Consider the following 24,037-nt stretch of genomic DNA (forward strand, 5'->3'; position numbering starts at 1 on the left):
TTATATAAGATATATTATATATATATATATATATATATATATATATATATATATATATATAAAAGAATGTGACAAGAGTATTTGAAAGTTTTCAAGTTGGCATCAACCTGCTTGTCTAACCTACATGACTAACCCTTTCTTTTTTTTTTTTCCCGCTCACCTTCACATTGCATATGGGCCCATATTACCAAATTTCACAATTCTCTATGCAGTTTCTCATTCCTTTATGTCTTTTCAATTCCCATGTTCACTGACTTGCCAGTCCCTATCTCTATTACCTCGTATGCTTGGGTGCCTCCTAGTCTCCTTTATTTAGTTAGTTCAAACATCACATTTTGCTGGAGACCTTTCTAATTTCCCTAGATAAAATCAATGACTCCCTCCTCTAACGTTCCACAACAGTAAGTATAAATATTCGTTCGTATCACATTATATACATATTTGTACCCCTTCAATACCTAGCTCAATATCTGGCTCATTGTAAATGATCGATAAATCTGTGGACTGAGAGAATTTTAAAGAAATACATCAGTGGCTAACCCTGAAGGCTGTTACAAATTAGATAAAAGAGTGATTCATATGGGTGTGGGGAGAGCAGTGTTGTGACTTCTAGAAGTCTTCACAAGAAGTAATGTACGAAATTCTTATAAATAGAATTCTTCCATCTGGAGAATTATAGGAAGAACATTACAAACAGAAAGAATTAGTAGAAAAATAACTTACTTCATTAATTATATATTTTTTTTCTGCAAGCATTGGAAATTCATAGAGGCAGCTTAAATTTTAAAAAATAATAATAAAATAAAACAAATCTATTAAGGATAAAAATATGTATATATATTTCTCACAGTATCAAAATTAGGCTTCTCAAATGGCTTACACCAAGGAAAAAACACCCTGCTGAGGCTTGCTTTTTCTCTCTTTCTCTTAAAGTCCAACTCTGTTATTCTAGTCCTCATGTGGGTAGGGTAGTTCAGGGTATAAGAGAAACATGGTTTTAAGTCAGACTCAGTTCCAAAAATATCACCCTAGAGTGGATCAATAGGTACCAAGAGCAGTATATTTAATAAATATGAGAGCCCCTCTTCTCTATACTTGCCCTCAGAATTAATTCTTCATCTGGCTAAGGTCTGTTTTCATTTCCCAATGCATCCACCTCCTTTAAAATACACATTTCTGGGACTCCTGGGTGGCTCAATGGTTGAGCATGGGTCTTTGGCTCAGGTGTGATCTCAGGGTCCTGGGATTGAGTCCCACATTAGGCTCCCCACAGGGAGTTACTTCTCCCTCTGCCTGTGTCTAAGCCTCTCTCTGTGTCTCTCATGAATAAATAAATAAAATCTTTATAAAAAATACATATTTTTTTTTTCTAACACTGATCTTGTATCTGGTCAGTTTGTACAAACTTACTGTGTTCCTTTAAATTCCTCCAAAGGTCTCTCAATAGTTTTTTTAGGAAGCTTCTGAAAGCCTGTCAACTGAACCTCACCTGAGAGACCATTCACCTGGTCAACACTAAATATTGGTTAAGGAAGGCTATCCGAACCTTCCCTTTTTTATTTTAGCCTCCGGTCATGGACCTCAATTATGTTTTCCTTATTTATGTGTGTTGATATATTTTGGCTAAAAATTTCTGTTATTCTTGGAGTCTTACAATTTCATTGTCCAATATGGTAGCCACTAGTCACATATGGTGTTTTCAGTTTAAACTTAAAGTAATTGAAAGTAAATAATACTAAAATTTAATTCCCTCAGTTACATCAGCCATATTTCAAATGCTCAAGCCAGAAAATTATATTGGTACTGTCTTCCTCATGAACATAGTAACTCTGAATTGGGAAAGGGCAGTCTCCTCCATAAACTGGTGGGAAACCTGGACAGCTACATGTAAAAGAATGTAAAAGGACTATCTTACATCATACACAAAAATTAACTCAAAATGGATTGAAGATTTGAATATAAGACCTGAAACCATGAAATGCCTGAAGAAAATGGGGGGTATTCCTTAACATAGGTGTGGGTGATAATTATTTTTTTTTTGTATTTGCACCAGAAGCAAAGACAACAGAAGCAACAAAACAAAACAAAACAAAACAAAAACTAACCCAAGCCAAGCCAAACTAAATCAAGACAAAACAACTCAACCCAAACAAACAAACAAAAAGCTGGCCTATACCAAACAGAAAAGTGTTTGCATAGCAAAGGAAATCACCAATAAAATGAAAAGGGAACCTACTGATTAGAAGAAGATATTTTCCAGTCATGTATCTGTTAGGAGTTTCTAATCTAAATATATAAGGGACTCACAAAACTCAATAGGAAAAAAAATCTGATTAAAAACAGACAGAGGAAAAAAAAAAAAAAAAAAAACAGACAGAGGGGGCAACCCGGGTGGCTCAGCGGTTTAGTGCCGCCTTCAGCCCAGGGTCTGATTCTGGAGACCCGGGATCAAGTCCCACGTCGGGCTCCCTGCGTGGAGCCTGCTTCTCCCTCTGCCTGTGTCTCTGCCTCTCTCTCTCTCTCTGTAGCTCTCATGAATAAATAAATAAAATCTTTAAAAAAAAAAAAAACAGAGGATCTAAATATATATTTTCCTAAAGAAGACATACAGATAGCCAATAGGTTCATGGAAAGATGCTCGACATCACTAATTATAAGGGAAATACAAATAAAAACCACAATGAGATATCACTTCCTACCTGTTAGAATGGCTATTGTTATCAAAAAGGTAAGAAATAACATGTGTTGATGAGGATGTATAGAAAAGGGATGCGTGTGCCCTTGATGAGAATGGAGATTGGTGCAGCCACTATGGAAAATGGTATGGAGTTTTCTCAAGAAGTTAAAAATAGATATACAAAAGGATCCAATAATTCCACTTCTAGATATTTATCTGAAGAAAATGAAAACACTAACTCGAAAAGATACATGAACCTCCATATTCACTGCAGCATTATTTATAATAGCTGAGACATGGAAACAATTTAAGTGCTCATTAAGTGATCATTCTATCTCTTTCTCTCTCTCTCTGTCTCTCTCTCTCTCTCTCTCTCTCTCTCACACACACACACACACACACACACGAGTACTATTCAGCCTTAGAATATAATGAAGTCTTGTTATTTGTCACAATATGGATGGACCTTGGGAGTTAGGCTAAGTGAAAAAAGTGAGACAAAGAAAGACAAATATTGCACGATCTCACTCATATGTAGAATCTTAAAAAAGAAATCAAGCTCTTAGATGATCAGAACAGATTGGTGGTAGTCAGAAGTGGAGGTGTAGGGAGCAGGTGAAATGAGTAAAGGGAGTTAAAAGGTACAAATTTCCAGTTATAAAGTAAATAGCTTATGGAAATGTTATGTATAGCATTACAACTGCAGTTAATAATACTCTATATATTGTATTTGAAAGTTGCTAAGAGAGTAGATCTTAAAAGTTCTCATCACCAGAAAAAAAAATTGTAACTACATATGGTGAGGGATGTTAATTAGCCTTCTATGGTGATCATTTCACAATATATACAAATATTAAATAATTATGCTGTACATCTGAAACTAATAAATGTTATATGTCAATTATAAAAAGGAATGTAAAAAATGTAAAAAAAAAATGTAAAAAAACAAAAAAAGGAATAGAGGGACCCCTCACTCATCCTTTCAGTCTGAAACATTTGTCAGGTTTTCTTACAATTTAATGTTGTTGCTTTGTAAGTACCCCAATATCACACCTCTTATATTACATATTAAACCTTTTTAGAGCTAAGAAGGAAGGAATAGAATTTGTAAAGGTGAGGGGGTGAGGTGGTTTCTGCAGAGAACAGGGTGTTCCTACAAAGATACCTAAGAAGTTTATACTAAGAATAAGACAACCTACAAATGTAGTTACTTTGTGTCTTGATGTTTCCAGTTTGAATGTCTGAAGCCTTCCAAGTACATATGAATATTCTGAAGTTATACAAATGACTTCTGGAGATATTTCTTTCTTTTCCCCTTATTCTTTTTATTTCCCCGATGGGGTCGCAGGCAAGATGCCCTTAAAATCAGAGTCTAGAGGACTTCTTAGGGCTTTCCTAGTCACGAGATTTTGTTGTAAGCACTAGGATATTCTTTAGGCAGTTAAAGATTCAGGGTACTTATTCCTTCTGAAACAATTAGAATATGTCTGCTTCCTCTACTAAGTTTTTCTCCAGGGGTTGCTTGTTACTGATTATCAAGGCAGGTGTTTATAGCTGTGTAGTCCAGATCTTGTCATTCTGTTTGGCTAGACAACTATACCTGAAATGCTGCTTATAAAAATGAATTTGTTGAAGCTTTTTATTAAGGGGAAAATACTTGGTAATAAGCATAATCTTACTCTACATGAGTTTTTCATTTTGTTTTATTTATTTTTTTTATTTTTGGAGCTCCTTATTTTACACTAAATCTGAAACTTATATTGGTAGCATATTAGTATGAGATAAATTAAACAAATATTTGTCAAAATACTGTTTTATGTTATGTGCTATAAACAAAATATGTCATCGACACTTTCATGCTTATGATGCCTGAGGATAATTCACTTAGAAAAGAAAGAAATACCTGGGAGTAAAATGCATGTTGTTGAATATTCAATAACCATCGGCATGGGCACAATTAGGCAAAGAAACATTCAGTGAAAAAAAGTATGCCTCTTTACAAAAAAAAAAACAATAAATATTTCAATAGATTAGGTTAGAATTATACGGTTTACAACTACAGCAAGACTAATATGATAGTCAAAGTTCATAAAGTCACATTTGGAATGATTAAATCAAAGAGATGACCAAGCAAATTTAATTGTTCTGTATTTAGCTTTGTCATTACAACTACAGAATTTATTATTATATGTCAAGTTTTTATTTTTAAATGTATATTATCTGGCTTTGGAGAAACAGCTAAGATGCATGAAAACTTGAGAAGTACCCAAGATTTAAAAGCCTCATTATTTTACTTTCCAGAGGAGCCAGGAGGTTGGGAGCAGGAGGAGATACCACTTCAGAAGAAAGACATAAAAACATTAGTTGGACAGAGTGCTTCCCATGGAAAATAGGATACACTGAACTACATAAAAGTGGTATCTTTGCACTAAATCAGCCCATTTTTCCTCCTAAAGAATATGTGGTGTTCAGGGGTGCCTGAGTGGTTAATTTGGTTAAGTGTCACACACTGGTGTTGGCTCAGATCATGATTTCAGGGTCTTGAGAGGGAGCCCCTTAAAGGGCTCCATGCTCAGCACAAAATCTGCAAGCATGCTCTGCCTCCCCAACCCCCTGCTCCTCTAAATGAATAAATAAAATATTAAAAAAAAAAGAATGGTGGTTCATGACTGTAAATTGAACTCAAGCTGGGATAAATATTAAAGTATATGTGGAATGGCTGAAGAGAAACAATCACTCACATTAAATGGATAATAATGGGAGGACTGGTTGTGATTAACTTATGTGTTTCAAATCATGTCATATAAAAACTCAGGAAAAGGTTTCATTTTGAGGCTTCTTAACATATGGTCACTTTTTCTTTTCTTTTTTTTTTTTTTTTATGGTCACTTTTTCTTTTACTAATTTCCTATCCTGGGAGTTTTGGTGGAAGGAAATCATTATCTGCATGGCTGAAGCTGAAAATGCCACATTATCCTGTGTTCACTGCAACTAGTCTGTGGTCACGGGCTACCTAATCCTTTCACTTAGAAGTCAGTACTGCAGAGAATCAGGGATAATGGCAATGCCATGTTTCCAGGGACAACTGTGACACTCATTTAAGTTCTGAGAGGAAGACATAGGACCAAGGAAACCAAGAAATAATGTAGATTTAAGAGCCGTGCCAAGAAAATAATTTAGGGTGTGTTTATGGCACATAACTTTGCCTGCAAGGAAGTAAATCAAAAGCTCATTGTAATTCTGAAGGAGTGAGATTGCTTAAAATATTGGGTACCAGTCCTAACAATTATTTGAATAATTGAGCCTTAAGAGAGTACTCTGGCCTACAAACTTCAATGAGAAGAAAGCAGGCTGTAAAAGCTATACCTCTGAAAAACATCCACTTTATATGTTGTCATGGAGGAAACAGACAAACCGAGAGATACTTCCAGACAATGGGAGAAGGGGTCTACGAGATAGATGACAAAGGAGTTCTTAGAGAACAGAATCAAGGACTTCTCAAGGAATTTCTCCCTTCTAAGAGTTTCTCTGCAGAATTCCGTTATCACTATGAATCAGTGACAACTATTTGTCTTGTACATCATTTTTTAAAATAGCAATTTTTATTATATTTATTTTGTCCCTATTATATCATGGTATATGAAGGGGGGGGTACTGGAAACTTTTTTTCATTTATATAGACTACAAGAATAGAAGCAATGTCTTCCAGATGTGATGAAGACTCACACAGAATGTATGAACATTGAATTGATGACAGCAAGTAGGTGGAATTTTGCATTATTCTCCCTGTGTGTGGGTGGAATTGCATTCTAGGGGGAAGGAAGACTGTCCGCAGGTATTTGGTAGCTATATTCAACACAGATGGCTAGCTGTAACCAAAGATTGATATCCCCTCTCATAGATTATAGTTCCTCTAGGAACATGCTGCGTTTAAGAACTGTATTTCCAAGCCACGACCACTGAAAGTGTGTCAGATATAGTTGTTCCTAGTGATGTGGGAGTGGAAGTATTGAGTATCATTTCTCGGCCAATCTGGTGAAGAAGTTTGTGTGCTACCTCTGTTCTTTACCTTCTTTAATATTTAAAATTTATCTCAATATTGAGGGCCAACTGGGATTCAAGAAGTGAATGTGCAAAAGCCAATGTTAACCTATAGCCCTGAGTAACTTCCAGGAATATAGGCCAACTCCAACCCCAGCATTAATCAGAAACACCAGTACTGGTAATTATCTGAATATAAAAATAAATACCTACTGTTTCAATTCGCAGACATGTGGAACTAACATTAATGTACCTAAAATGTCCTGTAATACCTTAAAACAGAGATATGTCAAACGACTTGTTTTCCTTATTATTAGCATATCTTTATATTTTAATAGCCATCTGGCAAGTAATATTGATAGCACATAGCATATTTTTTTTCATAAAACATTGTATATTTTTATTATTATTTTTTAAAGATTTTATTTATTTATTCATGAGAGACACACACAAAGAGAGGCAGAGACACAGGCATAGAGAGAGACAGGCTCCATGCAGGGAGCCCGGTATGGGACTCAATCCGGGGACTCCAGGATCATGTCCTGGGCAGAAGGGAGGTGCTCAACCGCTGAGCCACCCAGGCATCCCACATCGTATGTTTTTAATATTGTGACACCCACCTATTTTCAGGTAGGAAAAAAAATATTTCAAACAAGAATCAGAATTTACTTGAATGTGGGAGCAGATGGGGCAATGAATGTCTAGAAGTAGGGACTACTGAATCAGAAAAATAGTCACTGATGAAGTCATACAAAGTACTGGTAGAGGTAGATGAAATATAATTTGAAGGAAAACCCAAGAAACCATTCAGGACTGGATGCCATAAAAGGAAAGCTTACGGAGACGTGGAAACTACCACCTAATGGGATCTACTGATTAGAAATTCCTGCCTTTAGGGCAACCATTGTTAGTGTGGGAATCTACAGATCCTTAGCCAAACACCTGGTGTTAAATTTGGGGCTGCTAATGGTCAGCAAGTTTAGCAACCAGAAAGTGAAGTGGGGCATGCAGCAGGAAGAGAATAAGAACGAGCTGGGTTTCAGGAGGAAACCTTTCATTGTCTGTCATCATATATGACCTTCACAGAGTACCTTGTAAGAGAAATGGACTCTGCTTACCTTATTCTTTCCAAAACACACATAAGTTCCTCCAATCAGCTTACTCCATTCTAGAAAAGACGATTCTGGAAAAAATAAGTTCCCAACTTAGGAGAAATAGTGCAAAGTTGATAAAAACAAAACCCAACAAATCTGATTTTGCCAGGTAGCAAGATTTAACTTTTGTCAACATACATCTGCTATAATATTCTCTATTCTGTATTATTGGAATTTAGCTAAGCCTATGATGGAGAATAAGAGAAAATTACAGGAATTCTATTTATTCTTTTTTTTTTTTGGTTCATAAAATATCCCATTGCCTTTTATTGTCTGTTCTTTTGTTTAGGCATAATTAAATCAATCAAGTGGGATTTATACCAAGTATGCAAGGCTAGTTCAACATTCAAAATCAACTATTGTAATTCATCACATCAAAAACTAACAAAGAAATCACATGATCATATTAATAGATGTATAAGAAGCATTTAACAAACTCCAACATCCATTCAGAATTAAAAACTCTCAGAAAACTAGGTCAGCTTGATAAAAAAAAAAAAAAAAACCTATAGCTAACATCACACTTAATGATAAGAAACTTAAATCTTTCCATTAAATAGATCATTATAATTTCCAATAGTTTTATTTATAATTTCCATTAAGATCAGGTAAAGTAAAATAAATCTCCCCTTTCACCACTCCTCTTCAACATTGTACTGAAAGTCCTTGTTAATCCAATAAAGAAAAGGAAATAAAAGATAGATTGGGAAGAAAGACACAAAACTTTGTTCACAAATGATATGGTTGTCTATCCAGAAAGTACGAAAGAATCAACAACAATAAAAACTATGGGAACAAATAAGTGATCATGGCAAAGTATAGGATACAAGATTAAATGTAAAAGTTTATTGCTCTCCTATATACCAGCAATGAGCAAGGGGAACTTGAAATTTAAAACATAATGCCATTTACATTAGTATTTTGCAAAATGAAATATTTATGCATAAATCTAACAAAATGTATACAAGATCTGTTGAAGAGAACTACAAAACTGATAAATGAAATCGAAGAACTGAATGCGTGAAGAAATATTACATGTTCATGGAAAGACTCAATACTGTAAAAATGTCAGATTTTCCCACCTTGATCTACAGACTCCATGTACTCCCAATCAAAACCCCAGAAACTGGGATCCCTGGGTGGCGCAGTGGTTTGGCGCCTGTCTTTGGCCCAGGGCGCGATCCTGGAGACCCGGGATCGAATCCCACATCGGCTCCCGGTGCATGGAGCCTGCTTCTACCTCTGCCTATGTCTCTACCTCTCTTTCTCTCTCTGTAACTATCATAAATAGATAAAAATTAAAAAAAAAAAAACCCAGAAACTTACTTTATGGATGTTGACAAACCAATCCTAAAGTTTCTATGAAGTGGCAAAAGACCCAGAATAGCCAACACAATATTGAAGCTAAAGAACAAAGTTCTTGGAGGACTGATGCCATCCAGCTTAAGACTTACTATAAAGTTACAGTAATCAAGTGGTGTGGTACTGGGGGAGAAAAAGAAGATAAATGGAACAGAATAGAGCCCAGAAATAGACCTTGCCCCATAAATATAGTCAACTAACTTAAAACAGAGCTTCAAAGCCCTACAATGGTACAAAATTTCTTCAACAAGTGTAAAATATGAATCTAGACAGATACCTTACACCCTTCACAAAAATTAACTCAAAATGGATCATAGATCTTAAAGTGAAATGCAAAATTATAAATAAACTCCTAGAAGATAATAAAGGAGAAAACCTATGTGACCTTGGATGTGGCAACGACTTTTTAGATATGACACCAAAGATATAATCTATGGAAGAAATAAATGATAAGCTGAACTTCATTAGCTTTGAAAAAAACTCCTGCTACACAAAAGATAATACCAAAAGAATTAGAAGAGAAGCCACAGCGTAAGATAAAATTTTTCACATCTGAGAAAGGACTGCTATCTAAAATATACAAACAACCCTTAAAACGCAACAATAGAAAAACAATCTGATTTTAAAAAATAGACAAAAAGCTTTAACCCTTCACTACAGTAGATATAGAGATGAGAGACAAGCATATGAGAATATGCTCCACTTTCTAAGTCATCAAGGAAACACAAATTGAAACGAGACACCACCTATTAGAATGACCAAAATCTAGAAGACTGAAAATACCAAATGTTGGTGAAAATATAGAGCCACAGAAACTCTTAAACATTGCGGGTGGGAATGAAAAAAATGCAAAGCTATTTTGAAGGACAGTTAGGTGTTTTTTTTTTTTTACAAAACTAAACATACTTTTACCATAAAATCCAACAGTTGCACTCCCTTGTTATTTACCTGGAACTAAAAATGTATGTCCATTCAAAAATCTGCACACAGATATTTATAACAGTTTTATTTATAATTTCCAAAACTTGGAAGCAACTAAGATGTTCTTCAGTAATGAATGGATAAACTATGGTACAGCCAGATAATAGAACATTATTTAGAGCTAAAAGAAATGATCCATCAAGCCATGAAAAGGTATGGGGGAACTTAAAGTGCATATTACTAAGAAAAAGAAGCCAATCTGAGAAAGTCACATACTGTGATTCCAACTATATGACATTCTGGAAAAGACAAAACTATGGAGGCAATAAATAGATGAGTGATTGCCATGGGTGAAAGTGCAAGGGGTATGAATAGGTAGAGCACAGAGGAGTTTTAGGGCAGTAAGAATACACACTGTGTGATATTATAAATTATATATATATATATATATATATATATATATATAATTATACATTTATCCAAACCCACAGAATATAAATCACCAAGAGAGAACACTAAGGTAAATGATGGCTTTTGGGTGATTATGATTTGTCAGTGTGGGTTAATCCTTGATAATAAAATACAGTATTCTGAAGAGTGATATTGATAATGGGGCAGGGTATGCATGTTTAGGGGCAGGGGGCATATGGGAAATCTCTGCACTTTCCTCTTAGTTTTATTGTAAACCTGTTATTTACTCTTTTCAAGACAAATAATTTAAGAAAATGGCAAGGCACAAACTTGAATGACTTGGTAAAACGATTGTCCATCAAAGACTCTGTAACCGGAATATATAAAAGGGCTTTTATAATAAGAAGACAAACCCAATAAAAATGTTGCCAAAATATTTAAACATATATCTAAAAAAGTTACATGTACGTTAAATAAGCCAAGAAGCAAATATTGTCATTACTGGTCATCACAGAAATTCAAATTGAAACTAATGAGACCTTTTATACACACACACACACACATACACACACACACACAGAATAGTGAAAGTGAAAGAGATGGACAGAATGTGGAGCCATCACATATCTTATACTTTTGTGATGAAGATTCAAAATGGTACATCCACTTTGAAAATGGCATACATTTACCTTATGACACAATTATTCCAGTTCTAGATATTTAACTGAGAAAAATTAAAACTTATGTCCACTCAAGAATGTGTACACCAATATTTATATTAGAATATTCACAGACCCAATAAAAGCAACCCAGAATCTCCATCAAATAGTGAGTAGATAACCTATACTCTTGTATATCTATATCATGGTGTTCTCTTGGCAATAAAAAGTAAAATATTAATACAATAAAAATATGGATGAATCTTGAAAATATTAGGCAAAATAAAATAAGTTAAAAAGATTATGTACAGTAAATAAAATTCTAAGAAAGTTAAAACTAACATAACAGATCAGTGATTTGGGGCTGGGTTTTGGAAAGGAGATTAATTTCAAAGGTAGAAAAGAAAACATTTTATGGTATAGAGACTATTTGTAGTGGTGGCAAGAGAGTTACCAAATTCAACAATCTTTACACACACTGGTAAATTTTACTGTATGTAATAATACTTTAATGAACAAAAGACGTATAAAAGTCTGAAAGATCAATATATTTCACCACATTAACAGAAAGGACATGAAAAATAGCATTACCTGATAGAAAGACTAACCAATTAGTAATGGAAGAGAATTGCAGCTACCACAAAATGAGAGTGAACAAAAATTACAGTGAACATCATATTTAATGGTGAAATATTATCACATAACCTCAGATTGAGAACAAACAAGGACAATCATTATTACCACTTTTAATCATTTTTATTACACTGGAGACTAAAAAGTTAAGGGAAAGAAATGAAAGAATATGGATTAGAAGGAAGAAATAAAACTCTTTATTTACAGATTTTATAGCAGAATACATGGGAAATCCAAAATAATGTATAAATTATTAGAATAAATAAGTGATTTACCATGGCCATTATATACAGGCCACTATACAAAAAGCAATTGCAGATATTCCCTTCTGCCAAGATGAGGCAAACCTATTCCTTTAGCTCCTCCCTCACATCACTTAAAAAAAAATAAAACAAAAAACAAACAATAAAAAAATCTGAATATAATACAACTTAGAAAGGCTAAAAAGATATACAAGAAAAGACAAAGAGATTAAGGCTCTTGAAACTGTAGGGATGACACAGATTTGAGTTCCTTTCTCCCTTTTTGTCTACCATATATCCCAGACAGGCTACTGTAGAAGTTTCTAACCTGGAACAGCCAACAAGCAGTAGGGTGGGGAGAAGCCCCAAGAAAAGCTTATTCCTTTCTAGTCAAAATACGAGGAAAAGGATAACCTAACAATGGAAAACCTTTTTGGCAATACCCACCTTCCTCCAGCATAATGCTGAAGAAAAAAGCAGAACAAAAGAAAACATGTTTCCTTCCTGTGATTCCAATGGGGCTGAGCAGAGTTGATCTTTCATCTCAACCACCTGCAGGTGAAAGCATGTAATGATGCTCCTATTTCCGCACTTCATGGAGTTTGCAAGATGGAGCAAGGAGCTAATCTTACTGTTCCTAAGCAGGCAGTGATCTGATCTCCCACCTGGTTGAGTCCTTCAGAGAACTAGTCTTACATCTTCTGGCTGGTGAAAATCGCCTGCTGGGTTAGTGTGAGAAGCACTAAGGCAGCAGATAATCTTGCATCCACTGCCCAATTCCCCTGTTGGGATAGTATTAACAGGGCTGAGCCAGAAGCTGGTTACCTGTCTCTCACTCAGCAGAAGTAGTATGTCTTTCCTCTTAATTCTTCTTCCAAAGTACACTTAGAAGGCTCAGCAGGGAGCTGATCTTCTAATCTCTGTCTGACAAAAGCAGGAGTGCTCCAATTTGCCCATGTGGTAGTGCTAGAGGGGGCAGGTTCCAGTGGTGAGCAGTATCTTCACTTCCACTCAGAAAAAATAAGGCAGAGGAAATGGTGGAGGGTGGAGTAGTAAGCCATCCTTTTTCACCCTTTTCCTCAATTGGTTTCAGAAGAGCACAAGTAGGGATCTGATCTTCTGCCCCTAACTTGCCGTAGGAAGCAGGTGTGAGTAATCTTCCACTTCTCCCCTCCCTAATGCCAATGGAGTGAAGTGGGAAGGTGAAGATAAAATTCATCCAGCCCTAACAATATACAGAACAGGGAAATTCTTGCCCCAAATAGAAGACTGAATAAGATTTGGAGTCTATAATATTATATAAAATTTAGGATATAATTGAAAATCATTTCTCATATTAAGAACACCATGAATGAGAAGAGACAATGAACCAATGCCAATACCAAATTGAATCAGATTTAGCAATTATCAGGAAAAAAGTATCCATCATAAAACAGCTCTAACAAGTAATTACAAATTATACTGAAACAACTTTTTTTTTCATTAAAGAAAGGGAAAATCTCAGCAAAGAAATAGGAGTTTTATAAAAAATAAATAAATGAGAATTATAAAACTGAAAAATATAATAACCACATTAAGGTACAGGATTTAAAAGGGAATTAACTTTTTACACTTCATTTGAAGTGGTAAAACTTCAATAACAGTAGACTATACTAAGTTATGTATATATATCAGAGTACTTGGAGTACTGGTAGGAAACTATGCAAGGCAATATATTCAAGACTACTGTAAAAAATCAAGATAAAAACCTAAAAACAAAAGCCCAAGTAATCCATAAAAATTAAGAAAAGCTAATTAGAAAAATCACAGCATATGAAAAATGAGAAACAGAAAACAACTAACAGCAGACTTAAGCACTAACATAGCAAAAGATACATCTAAGAGGTCTAAATACACCAATTTAAAGAACTAGACTGGCAAAATGGGTAAGAAAATATCAACAATATTCTGTCTACAAAACTCACTTCAAAGTAAACTAGTTAGTGTGAAGGTAAAAGGATAGGAAAATAGAAAACATGCCAACCTTAATGAATAAAAAAGGCAGAGGTGACCTTATTATTACAAAAAGTAGACTTCAAAGAAAAGAAAATTAAGAGGACCATTACATAAAGATAAAAGATCAATGTACCAGGAAGATATAATAATCCCAACAGCCTAAACACAAAATAACAAACCCTCCAAATACATGAAGCAAAACCATCCACTTGCTGGTGCCTGTAGAACTTATAGACAACAAATCAGCAGGGATATAGAACTCAACACCATCAACCAATAGATCTCAACAAATGTGAATATTTTGAATATTTCACCCAATAATAGAATACACATTTTTTAAGCATCTGTGGAACATATATGACAGACCTTATTCTGGGTCATAAAACAAACATCAATAAGTTTAAAAAAATATGTAAGGCAGGTGTTCTTGGGTGGCTCAGTTGGTTAGGTGCTGGGATCTTGATTTTGGCTCAGATCATCATCTCAGGGTTATGAGATCAAGCCCTGCAGGGGGTTCTGCACTCAGCAGGGAGCCTGCTTCTCTCCTTCTTCCTTTTCCCCTCCCCCCATTCTCCTGTGTGTCTGCGTGCACGTGCGTACTCTCTAAAGTAAAATAAATGAATAAATCTTAAAAAAATTATATTAGGCAGAATATGTAATATGAGGGGAATGGAGTCAATTAGAAACTGGCAACAAAAAGCAACAGAAATCTCCAAACATTGGAAAATTATACAACAAACTTCGTAAAAATGCATGCTCAATGAAGTGATCTCAAAGGAAATTTAAAAACTACAGAGGACGAGAGGAAAATGAAAATACAACATATCAAAAGGAATGGAATGCAGCTAAAGCAGTGCAGAGAGGGATATTCATAGCAATAAACACTTAGATTGGTAAATTCTTCAATCATTTAAGTTGGTACCTTAAGAAACTAGACAAATATGAGGAGAAAAACCAGAAGTGGGAGAAAAAAAGAAATAACAAAGAACAGAAACCAATAAGATTGAAAAGAGGAAAATAACTTTAAAAATCCAATAAGATAAAGACCTGATTCTACTGAAAAAGTAAGAAAATTGATAAAACTCTAGCAATTCTGTCAAATGTAAGCAGAAAGAAGATACAATTACCAACATGAGGAATGAATCAGGGGATATTAGTATAGACCCTGCAGCTATTACAAATGAGAAAATACAACAACTTCATTCTTATACATTTGATAACTTAGAATTTAGACACATTCGTAGAAAACTACACTACAAAAACTAGACCAAAATTAAATAGATCATCTGAATAGTCCTCCTATAAATGTCAAGAAATTGAATGTTAAAATTGAATACTTAAAAAGTTCTTCAAAAGGAATCTCCAGATACAATATTTTATCTTATAAAATATGGAAATGGAAAATGGAAAATGCTACCATTCAAGGAAGAGTTAGTATCAATTTTAAAATTCGCTTTCAGAACAGAGGATTAAGGGATATTTGCCAAATCATTTTATGAGATTAGTATTTCTGATACCAAACTAAACACAGAAAGTACCAAGAAAAAAAAAATCAAAGAACAAAAAAGAAAAAGAAAACCACTGACTTAGAGGGAAAACAGATATTAATAAATCAAATCCCACTATTTATAGAAAGAATTAAACGTGATTAAATGAGACTTAATCGAAGTACATAAAGCTTGATCAGTATTCAAAATTAATCAATACAGTCCATCATATCAACAGGTATACAAGGAAAAGTCATATAAACATAATAACTGATACATAATAAGCACTTGTCAAAATCCAAGACCTACTTGAAATAAGCTTTCAGGAAACTTCCTCAATTTGATATTGATAAAGATCATGTACAAAAAACATTTCGCTGGCATTAAACTTAATGAGTAAGACTGAATGTTTTCCCTCTGAGATCAGGAAAAAAGGCCAAAGTATCTCCTCTCATTGCTCTTTTTCAATATAATATTGGAGATTCTAGACATTGCATAAGGGAAATAAATAAAAAAGCATTCATATTGTAAAGGAATACATAAATCTCTCCCTATTTGCAAATAACATTATTTTATACATAGAAAATCTCAAGGAATATTAAAATGAACAAAGAGGGTTATCTGGATGCTTTGGTTGGTTAAGTGTCTGTCTTCGGCTCATGTCATGATTCCTAGAGTCCTGGAATGCAGCCACATATAGGGCTTTGTGCTCAGTGGAGTGGGTGCTTCTTCCTTTGCTCTTCCCCCCTACTTGGGCTCTCTTTTTCTCTCTCTGTCTCTCAAATAAATAAATAAAATCTTTAAAAAAAATAAACACAAAAATCCCCTAGAACTAGTAAGTAAGCTCAGCAACTTCACAGGATACAAGATCATTCTTTTGTATATTGAAAATGCACCTGGGGAAAGAAATTTAAATCATAGTATGATTTGCAATCATTCCAAATAAAATAAAATACTTAGATGTACATTTAACATGTACGGGGCTTGAATGCCAAACATTTCAAAATGCTGATGGCATTGAAGAAGCCCTAAAAAAAAGAGTGAGGCATAATGTGTTCATGGATTAGAAGACTAAACATAACAAAAAGATCTATCTTCTGAGATTGGTCTATAGGTTTTATATTATTCCTATGAAAATTGCAGGAATGTTTTTAGTACACATAGACTAGTTTGCTCTAAAATTTATTTGGAAAGGCATAAGTTCTAGGCTCTAGAATAAATAAAAATTTTGAAAAAGTGAGGATAGGTTATTATAGCTGATATTTAGTACATAACTATATTAATCAAGATAGTGTATTAGTAGTGCAACAATAGACATAGAGATGAATAGAACTGTGTAGAGAACCCAGAAGTGCCCGACCAATTTTGACAAAGATATAAAAGCAAATCAGTGGAGAAAGGACAGGCTTTTTTTTTTTTTTTTTTTTTAGGACAGACTTTTTACATATGGTGCGAAAGCAATCAGTATCTAGAGGCAAAAATGAATGAAGGAAGAAAGGAAAAATAAATCTGATCTGAAATCTATACCTTATAGAAACATTGAGTCAAAAGAGAATATAGAGTTTATTATAAAACTATAAAACTTTCATTAAAAAAGTAGGAATAAGTCTTTGGAATGTAAGGCTAAGGCAAAGGATGTTTATATCTGAGACTAACGTCTTGCTCTATTAAAAATAATAAACACCTCATAAAATTTTTAAAATTAAATCTTTTGCTATGTAAAAGACTCTGCTTATAGAATAATAATAAAAAAGCTACAGACTGATGATTCAATGTGTAAACCACATATCTGGTAAAAGGTTAGTAATTTAATTACATAAAAAACTCTCAGAACTCAAAAGTTAAAAATGTCTTCCAGTGGGATATTGGCTAAAAAATTATAGTACATCCATACCATGCAATGCTACTCAAGCAACATAAATAACAACAACAACAACAACAACAAATTATTGGTAAGTGTATTGACTTGGATGAATCTGCAGGAAATTATGTTAAATGAAATACTAAATAACCAAGGAATATATACTGTATGATTCCATTTATATGACGTTCTTAAAATGAAAATGATATTAATGTAGAACAGACTATTTGTTTCCAGGAGTAAAAGGCAAGAAGGGAAGTAGATTTGGCTGTAAAAGGGTAACACAGGGAGGGATCTTTGTGGTGACATAACTCTTATATGCCTTGATTGTAAAAATGTTATGCTACAGTTTTGCAAGGTTTCTGTTGGGGGAAACTGGGTGAAGAGTATATTAGATATTTTTGTATTATGTCTTACAAATGGAATTGATCTACAGTCATTTCAAAATAAAAAGTTTCAACAACAAATAGAAATTTACATTCTATAATTATGTTAATTATAATACCAATTATATTTAATGCTTAAAATATCATGTAAGACTTGTGTAAATCATCTAACAGTGAAAATAAAACACTATACAGAAAATGTACAAAAACCCAAATAAGTGAGGGTATAAATCACACTTGTGGATTGGAAAACTCTATTTTAAAGAAATCATTTTTTTTTCAAATTTGTCTATTGATTCAATGCAATAGCAAATATATTTTTCAGAGATTTAAGTCAACAGATTCTTTCAGACAATATTTTGGATATCTATCTATATATCAGTTTTCACTAAGGGTGCTGTAAATAAAGCAAGGCCAGTGATTAAGACCTTTCATTCTTGGAGTTAAATTCAACTGAAATGTGTCATGTTTTCATCAGAGGCCTTGTATGAAATGTTTTGTATGAACACTATTGACAACTGCCAAAATTAGAAATAACCCAAATGCTTATCAATAGTCAAATGGATACAAATAAACTGTTTCAAACACATATCATGCAACTACATGAATTAATTTCATAAATGCAATGTTGAACAAAAAAATCCAGAGCCCAAAATTGCATATTATATATATATATAATAATATAATATATATATATATATGTAATGTTCAAAAAGAGCCAAAATTCATCTATATTACTAGAACTGAGAATTGAGGGGTGCTTAATGATGTCAAGAGAACAGGAGGGGGTTTCTGGACTTATGATAATGGTTTGGTTTTTATTCTGAATTTGTTTATATTTAGTTGATGTGATCTACTTGGGAAAATGTATCAAGTTGTACTCACATGATGGGTGCACTTATGGATATATGCTATCACTTTAACAAAAACAGTTTCAGTATAAAAGCTTCATGATTATGTAATTCAATAATTGAAATCATTATCAAATAGGTATCACTGGGTAAATAAATAACTGAACTTCTTAATATTATATAACTCATCAAGTTATTTACACATATATGTATACAGAGTTCATTTTATAATCAAAATTGCACTGTGTTTGGATAAGCTGTGTTCCCCAAATCTATAGGACCATGGGTAAGTTAAACTTGAAAATTGTGTTTCTTCTCTCTCTCTCTCTCTCTCTCTCTCTCTTTTTGCTTTTAAGTAGGCTCTACACCCTGGTGGAGCCCAACACAGGGCTTGAACTCATGACCTTGAGATCAAGACATGAGCTGAGATCAAGAGTCAGATGCTTAACCAAGTGAACCCCCCAGGTGCCTTTTGTTTCTTATTTTAAAAGAACATAATTAGATTGACATCTCTAAAATTCTCATCCCTCAAAAACTGTTTGCAAGGCATATGATGTTTCTATAAGCTGTTTGCAAAAAATTTAAAATGTAACATCTTTTCAGTTTATAATCTAAAATTTTGAATACATCAGAGAAACCTGAAATAGTCTTGTATTTAAATGTATTTTATTGCATAACATGTTACTTTCTTTGCAGATTTGATTTAAAGGAAATGTTTATGTTCCTCAGGATAAAAGAACCATGAACTGCATATTAGCCAACCTAATGTGATAGTTTTAGTTCTAGTTCTGGCATAAAGCAGCTTTGTAACCTTGAAAAGTCATAATTTTTTTTTTTTTTTGGTCTCAGATTCCTAATTCTTTGAATGAATAATACATACCCTTCCACTCAAATGGCTCATGTATGGATTAAATAAGATAACATAAATTAAAATCTATAAAGCAATCTACAAGTATGAATGTAGTTACTATTGTTACCCTTATTACTGTAGGATTTCATATCAACCTTTGTTTTTCTTGATTTTAAAGGAGAGAATGTAGAATGATCGTATGTATAGATATACACAAACACACCCTTAATTAGGCAGTTGGAAAGAAAATGTAGTACAATTTGTTTTCCTTTTTCTACTACTGAAGCTCTGCTTTGCTCATTACCCTTCCATTACTTTCCCTTCATTTTCCTCCCATGGGGCAAATGAAGATAAGCTCCTGTTGATAGTTCATGAATTTCAATTTATATACCCAGGGGCAGGGCATTTTCGAGGGAATGTTCCCAATGCTGGAACTTCTTGCCACTTGTGCTTTCAGAGATCCCATGTTTAAACCTTCAGGCCAATATGTAAATCTGTTTTTGTTCCTCTAAACAGAAGACTTGTGGGTATTTCAAAACAGATATGCATTAAATAAGTATTTATTCAAAGTTACAGATGTTAGAAGTGAGAGACTTTCCCTGGGACAAATAAAGTGAATGAGACAGCAGGGACCGAGGCTGCATTTCCAAGTGCCTGGGCCTGAACAAGTGTCCACCAGGCAAAGCATAATGGAAAGGACTATCTCATTGTCAAAAGAACATGCGCATGTGCCTAGGAAGAGTCATTGAAGTGCAATCCCAAAATGCTTAGCGCTGTTTTCTCAGTGTTGGGATTTCAATTGGCATTTACTTTCTTCTTCCTATCTTTACACAGTTACCATGATTTCACAACTAGCATGTAATTTCTATATAAATTTTATATAAAGACTATGTAAAGAAACTATTTTATGGTAAAAAAAAATAATGCTATTTCAGTACAACCCAATATCCTTACAATAAATAGCTTTATTGATTTATAAAAACTAGTATGCACACTGTTTAAAGAATAACTAGAAGTGAGAAATTATTACACAGGCTCTACATAGTCTCCAGCTTGTAAAATACTGTATAGGCATACCTTGTAGATAATGCAGATCTGGTTTCAGACGATCATAATAAAGTGAATATTGCAATAAAGTAAATACCAGAATAAGGCAAGTCACATTACTTTTTGGTTTCCCAATGCTTAAAAATTTCTGTTTACACTATACTGTAGTCTATTGTGTGTAATACCATTATGTCTAGATAGATAGATAGATGATAGATAGATAGATAGATGATAGATAGATACATAGATACATAGATACATAGATAGATAGCATATATAGATACTAATAGATTTATTACTAAAACTTGGTAGCCATCATCTGAGCTTTTAGCAAATCATAATCTTTTTGCTGGTAGAGAGTCTTGCCTTGATGTTGACGGCTGATGACTGATTGGGGTGATGGCTGGTGAAAGCTTGGGGTGGTGTGACAATTTCTGAAAATAAGACAATAAAGTTTGCAGCATCAATTCACTTTTTTTTTGGAGGGGTGTACATTTTATTGGAAACCTTCAATACTCTTCAGACAGAACACAATGTCTTCAGCTGAGGCTCTCATGTGGCCTACAGAACAAACTGAGATTTTTTGATTCAGGGCAAAGAGAGGGACAGCATAGAAAATCAGTGCTTAGTTTGCCAAAAGGACCCTCTCACCAATGCTCTTCAGCCAGCTTATCAGCTTTTACCATAGTTTCTCCAATGGGTCCCACCTTAGAGAAGGCCTGTTCTGGGAGGTGGTCATATTTACCTGCCAAAATCTGCTGGAATCCTTTGATGGCCTCCTTCATAGGTACCAGCTTCCCCATATGATCTGTGAAAAACCTAGCAATTCAGAATGGCTGACACAAGAAACTCTGTATTTTCTGTGCATGGGACACAGTCAACTGGTCTTGCTCAGAAAGTTCATCCATACCCAGGACGGCAATGATGTCCTGGAACAATATGTAGTCCTGTAGGATCTACTGGACTCTCATGGGCAACATCATAATATTCATTTGCATAACATTGGTATCCATGATTTGAGAGGTCAAATTCAGAGGGTCCAAAACTAGATAGATGAGCAACTGAGCAATAGCATGGGACAGCACAGTGGTAGCACTTAAATGGGCAAAGGTAGTAGCCGAGGAGGGTCAGCCAAGTCATCAGCAGGCACATAGATAACCTGTACAGAGGTAACAGATCCCTTTTTGGTGGTGGTGATTCCTTCCTATGTTGTACCCATGTCAGTGGCCAAGGCATAGCCCACAGCAGAAGAAATTCTGCACAGTAAAGCAGACACCGCAGAGCCAGCCTGGGTGAAGCAAAAGGTATTATCAACAAATGACAGTATATTGTGACCCTCTTGGTCTCTGAAGTATTCAGCAATAGTCAGTCCATTTAGAGCTACCCAGGCATGAGCCCTAGATGGTTCATTCATTTGACCACACACCAGTGCTACCTTGGGGGAAGCATCTTTTAAGTTGATAACACCAGATTCAATTACTTCATAGTATGTCATTGCCTTCACAGTTCCTCTTCACAACACCAACAAATACAAAGTGACCACCATAGGCTTTGATGACATTGTTGATTAGCTCCATGATCAATACTGTCTTGCCAATTCTAGCACCACCAAGGAGCTCAGTTTTGTCACCCTTGGCACAGGGAGCCAGCAGATCCACAACCTTGATACCAGTAACCAGAATTTCCTGCTCCACACTCATCTCTATGAACTCAGGAGCCTCAGCATGAATAGGTGTAAACTGTTGGTTTTGATGGGAGCTCCCTCATTAGCAGGTTTTCCAATGACATTCATGATTCTGTTCAACGTCTCAGAACCAAGGGGAATTTTGACTGGTGTAATAGAATCCAGGACTTTCTGGCCTCTAACTAAGCCTTCAGTATCATCCATAGCAATAGTCCTCACTGTGCTCTCACCCAAATGCTGGGCCACCTCCAAAACCAGTCTGGTCTCTTTGCCTTGCTCTTCCAGTGGATTTAGGTTGGGTGGTAATCGGTCATCAAACTGGACACCCACCACTGCACTGATGACTGCCACTACATCCCCAGTGGCAGCCCCTCCCTTCAGAGAAGGAGATGTTTGGGTGGTATAGTTTCTGGCAGGTGGGAGTGCTGCTGGAGTGGCCCATAGTAAGACCCGGACTTGGGGTAGCAGTGCTGAAGGGCTGAGTCCCCACAAGGCCCTGGAGGCCAGAGTAGCAGTTACACAAACTACAAAACCCAAGATGGCAGAAACTTAGTGTGAACTCTAACTTGCCATTCAGTTTCTCTGTAGCACGTGATGCTGTGATAGCATTTTACCCCCAGTAGACCTTCTTTCAAAATTGGAGTCAATTTTTTCAAAGCCCACCCCTGCTTTATCAACTAATAAGAATTAGAACAAAATTTGTTGTTATTTCAACAATATTCACTGCAACTTCACCAAGAATAGTTTCCATCTCAAGCAACCACTTTCTTTGTTCATCCTTAAGAAGTAGCTTATATGTGAAAATTTTATCATGACCTTGTAACAGTCCGGTAACGTCTTCAGACTCCATCTCCAATTCTAGTTCTCTTGTTGTGTCCACCATAGCGGACTTATTTCCTCCATGGAAGTCTTGAACCCCTCAGAGTCTTCCAGGAGAGTTCGAATCAACTTCTTCCAAACTCCTATTAGTGGTGATATCTGGCCACTTTTCATGAATCTTAAGTGTTTTTAATGGCATCTAAAATGGTAGGTCCTTTCCAAAAGGTTTTCAATGTACTTTATCCAGATCCATCAGAGGAATCACAGCTAATGGCAGCTATAATCTTATGAAATGTATTTCTTCTTTTTTTAAGGTGTTATTTATTTATTCATGAGAGATACAGAGAGAGGCAGAGACACAGGCAGAAGGAGAAGCAGGCTCCCTGTGAGTAGTTCGATGTGGGACATGATCTCTGGACCAGAATCACACCCTGAGCCAAAGGCAGATGCTCAACCAATGAGCCATCCCGGTGCCCCCAAATGTATTTCTTAAATAGTAAGGCTAGAAAGTTACTCTTTGATCCATGCACTACAAAATGGATGTTATGTTAGTAGGCATGAAAACAACATTAATCTCATTGTACATCTCCATTAGAACTCTTGGGTGACCATGTACATTGTCAATGAGTAGTAATATTTTGAAATAAATCCTTTCTGTTTTTAGCAGTAGGTTTCTACAGTGGGCTTAAATTACTCAGTAAACGGGACCACCTGAGTGGCTCAGCGATTGAGTGTTGGTCTGCCTTTAGCTCAGGTGGTAATACCAGAGTCCCGGGATCGAGTCCCATGTCAGGCTCCCTGCATGGAGCCTGCTTCTCCCTCTGCTTATGTCTCTGCCTCTTTCTCTGTGTCTCTCATGAATAAATAAATAAAATCTTAAAAAAAATATTCAGTAAACCATGTTGTAAATAGATGTGTTGCCATCTAGCCTTCTTGTTCCATTTCTAGAGCATAGAC

The 24,037-nt window shown here is 35.0% G+C and overlaps 1 pseudogene; it reads right to left on the reverse strand.

Moving 5' to 3' along the window:
• Window positions 1–21,224: 21,224 nt before the first annotated feature.
• On the reverse strand, window positions 21,225–23,144 carry LOC100686467 (annotated as a pseudogene).
• Window positions 23,145–24,037: the final 893 nt, after the last annotated feature.

Source organism: Canis lupus, chromosome 33, assembly GCF_011100685.1.
Source record: "Canis lupus familiaris isolate Mischka breed German Shepherd chromosome 33, alternate assembly UU_Cfam_GSD_1.0, whole genome shotgun sequence".
Taxonomy (NCBI): domain Eukaryota; kingdom Metazoa; phylum Chordata; class Mammalia; order Carnivora; family Canidae; genus Canis; species Canis lupus.